The sequence below is a fragment of the Bidens hawaiensis genome, unplaced genomic scaffold (genome assembly GCF_021521415.1).
Source record: "Bidens hawaiensis isolate Kalapana, Puna unplaced genomic scaffold, B.hawaiensis_p1.1 tig00007858_1, whole genome shotgun sequence".
NCBI classification, from domain to species: domain Eukaryota; kingdom Viridiplantae; phylum Streptophyta; class Magnoliopsida; order Asterales; family Asteraceae; genus Bidens; species Bidens hawaiensis.
Window position 1 is genome coordinate 78,226 of NW_027491545.1, and position 4,756 is coordinate 82,981.

The window sequence follows — 4,756 nt, forward strand, 5'->3', positions numbered from 1 at the left end:
TACCATACACATGACACAACTGGCTGGGTTCATGAGCCTGAGTAACCCGAACTATGTGTGTAGATTAAAGAAAGCAGTGTACAGTTTAAAACAGTCGCCACGGGTATGGTTCGGGAAGATGGCTGAATTTATTGAACATAGTGGTTAGCGTTAACAAGTTAAGATTCCAAAGTTGTATCTGGACGAAGTAACTGAACTAGAAGATCCGTCTGAATATATATGCGCATGGTGGGAGGTTTAATATATCTCACGTTAAGGAGACCCGACATTGCTTTTGCGGTTGATGTTTTAGTAGGTTTATGCAAACTCCAAGAAAGCCTCATATGTATGCTATGCAAAGAGTATTGAGGTATGTTAAGTCAACTTACAGATTGGGTGTTGAGTTTAAGAGGGATTTCGATGCTAATTTTAGAGGGTTTTGTTATGCTGACTATGTCGTCGACCCAGGAAGTAGAAGGTCGACCTCGGGATATGTGTGTGACATTCGTCAATTTCGGGTCACTTTTGTTATGTAAACCCGACCTGTTTGTAACTCGAACATTTCAAATATATAAAATATTGGATTTTTTCATTTAAAATATATAAAATATTAGATTTTTATATTATGCATTGTTTGACCATTTAAACATACACATTTTCATGCAAACCATAAAAGAATCTTTATACCCAACTCTTCACTCCTTCCCTATATATACACACACCCATATTCTTCATTTTACTCTTGCTACATCTCAAAATTCTCTCTTAAACTCCATAGATTCAAGTTTGTTATTTTCTTAGTGTTCTTGAAGGTTTGACTTCCAAATGTCAAACTAAGTTTAATCTTTCTTTCTAATTTGTTCATCTAACTTTACTAATACTTGTTTATGGTGGCAAAACATATATATAATATACACCCCTTGTTACCTTTGGTAGTTTCTTCTCCGGCTCCGGTCGGTGAGGTTTTGGACCTTGTAAGGGAAGGCTTAATGGAGGACCTACGTGGTCCTTGTTATATATTTTCCGCATCTAACACTCTAACATTATTATTTCTTAATAACCATGCTTAACTTATGCTCATTTTAGTTTGTTAGTCACATTTACAAGTCTTGGGTATGTGGAGACCACATATGAACTCATTGTGAGATGGAAACCGTACCAAACTGAACTTTTGTTAAAAAGACTTATTGTTGACTTTATAGTTGTAGAACTTAAATATTTTTATTTGTACATTACTATACAAGATCTATGATATATGGGTATGTGGAATCCATCTATGAACTTGTTGTGAGATGGAAACCGAACCGATCCGATTTTTACTCGCTTAAGACCAACAAGTGTGTTTTTAGCTATCAAGACTTGTATATTTCCTTAAAAATAGTTTACAAACTGATTTAGTTATTTTCTTAAGTACTTGGAAATGTTGGATCCAACTTGATCTCATAACAAAGTTGGACCGACAAAACCGAACACTCGCTTAACGTACGTTGTTAGTTATAAAACAATAGATCTACATACTTGGTTAAGTATTACTATATTTTAATGAGTTATCTGATAATAGTTAATATTTTGGAAAGTTGACTTTGGGTTTGACCATTTGTCAAGACCCGAACCTACAACCCGAACACTCATTAAAGACTCGTTTTAGTATCTTTATCCCAAAGGAACTTGCAGTTTAGCATTTTTCCCACCTTATTACTTAACATAGGTTAAGTAAATATTAAGGTTAGATACTTTAACCCGGTTTCGAGCAAACTTACATTTTTAAAGGGTTATTATTATAAATTCTTAAATAGTTACATTTTAAACCTTGAACTTTAATTGTTTACTTTTTGCAACAATTATTTTATTTAAAGATCTTCAAGACAACTTTTCTAAATCCAAGACTTTCTTTTACTTAAGCTTCATACGTTAAACCCATCGTTCCAGCAAATCTCCAAATTATCAACTTTTCAAGTTTATTACTTGAACGTGAGTACGTTCATCCCCCGTTTTCTATCTTTTATTTTGGGGTGACATTTCATAATTATTCAAATTAAATGCTTTATATTTGAGTCTTAAACCACACACGTTATTGTATACTTTACTTAAATAAATGCTCAATTTGATGTTCTATGCTTACATGATTATATGTTTACGTGTTTACCACATTTGGAGGGTTGAATCATAAATCCGTGAACTATATGGTATTCTCTTATAGCACGGTGCCGTTAATGTATTCTTATTAACGACCTCATGAAATCCGAATCTATTTGGTATCCTCTTATAGATGGTGTCGCTAATGTATTCTTATTAGCGACCTCATATTATCCAAATTATTGCTATTTATTTTGTTGTTTTGTATATAAGATTGTAGCTTTTCTTATTATATACATATTGTTCAAAATCTATGAATTGCTCACCAACCTTTGTGTTGATAAACTTTATTTTATGAAATGTTACAGGTTTGCATCTAGGTTGATTTTGGAGTTAGAGAAGAAAACGTCACAAATACCTCTAGGATATTAGCAAAAATGAACAGTATTTGATTTGCTATATTTTGATATATTTTGTTGTATTTGTCTTATGAATATTGTTATGTGACACTTTCGATGTTGTGGTATGAAATGAGTTTGTTAAATATTGTCGCTTTAAATAGTTTCATGCGCTTATGAGAAATCGTTGCACCCCGGCATGTTCCGCCGCCTTTGGTTGGGGTGCGACAATGTGTTTATTTTTGGTTCAGATGCCATATCATGGTGTAATAAGAGACAACCGACGGTGTCTCTTTCAACTACCGAAGCGGAGTACCGTGCTTTTGCACTAGCGTCTCAAGAGTTTACAAGGTTGGTTCGTTTGTTAAAAGATTTGGGGACAAAATATCGAGTATGAAGTGGAGTTGTTTTGTGATAACAAGTCGGCAATTCAGTTGGCCAAGAACCCGGTGTTTCATGCTCGAACTAAGCACGTGGAGGTACATTATCATTTTGTTCTTGAAAAGGCGTAGAAGGGAGAAATTAATTTAATATATGTGGATACAAGTAAACAAGTAGCAGATTTGTTCACGAAGGGGTTACCGAGTACTAAAATGAAAGAGTTCTGTGCCAAGATGGGAATGAATACATTCCATGTTGAGAGGGAGTGTTAAACGATATGCATCACCGAGTTGTTGGGTGGATAGGTTTGTCTCATGGTGTGATATTCGTTATTTTCGGTTTAAATAGTATTTGTATTTGTATGGAAAACCTGACCCATTTTGGTCTTTTGGATCCTTCGTTATAAATAAATATTGGGTTTTATGTTCATTTATGTTTCACAATTGTCAGATCAAGAAAACTCCCTTTAAGGTGCCTTAAAACACCCTTTTATTCTTAAAAACGACTTAAAAACGAACTTTAGGGACCCAAATCGCCAAACAACCAAAGCTAAAGGGGTGCTTTAAACTAATGGATACCCCTTACTTTTTCCACCACCATCCATCTTAGTTGACCATTTTAACCTATCCTAATGCATGTAACTCTTGAAAGCAACATTATGGCCAACCCTTCACTCTTTCCCTATATAAACAAGACCAATGCATCACATTTTAGTTTGCTCATTCACCTCAAACTCTCCCCAATCTAGATCTAAGTATTCTTCTTGAAACTCTTGATAGTTTGACTTCTCAAGGTCAAACTACTTCTAATCTTTGTTTCTAACTAACTCTTGTTAATTAAAGCTTGTTATTATTGCTTGTTTAAAACATACTCCCCTTGTTTCCTTGGCTTTCCCTTCTCCGGCCATGGTCGGTTTAGGTATTTCTAGGCAAGGCTTCATGGAGGACTATTATAGTCCTTGTTAAACACTTTAATTTATGGTTTAATTTATGTAGGCTTACTATTGTTGTTCAGTTTCTAATTACTTTAGTTTCCAAATCATTTTAATGAGTTCTATGGTATTGGGTATGTGGAAAACATCCTCGGTTTCATTCCGAGTTAAGGACCGAACCAAAACCGAACTCTTGTTTAAATACTTTATTATTTACATGTTGTATGTAAGACTTGAATATTATCATTTCTAAGTTTATTATAATAAGTTCTATGGTGTTGGTATGTGGTAACTATCCTCGGTCTTATACCGAGTCATGGACCGAACCAAGACCGAACTAAACCGAGTTCACTCGCTTAAGACACACTAGTTGTGTTTTGGGCCACCGAATCTGATATTTTTATTTAAAACTATATTGTAAACTAATTTTAATTGTTTTCTCTAAATACTTGGTATGATGGATCCAACTTGATCTTATAACAAGTTTGGACCGACAAAGCCAAACACTCACTTAATAGACGTTAAGGTTCTTCCTAATAGAACTACACATTTGGTTAAGTTTCTTTTGTTTTCATTGAGTTATCTCATAACATTTATCACTTTGGAATCTCGACTCGGGCTTGAACAATTATCAAGACTCGAATCGACAAATCCAAACACTCGTAAAATCACGTCTTAGTATCTATTTAACAAAGTGTCTTGCAATATCACACTTATACCCAAATACTTAGTTAACAAAGGTTAAGTAAAACTAATGAATAGAATACCGAGAACCGATTTCGAGTAAACTTACTTTTCTAAAACCATTACTTTAATTCTTATGTATTTACACTTAAACCCTCAAACTTTAATCATTTATCTTACTTGTTATTTTATTTTACTTTAAAGCTTTTACATCCATCTACTAACTCAAGACCCTTTTTAATCTAGGTCTTCTCGTTGAACTTACCTTTCCGTTTTACCATAAACTAATCCCTCAAGTTACTTATTT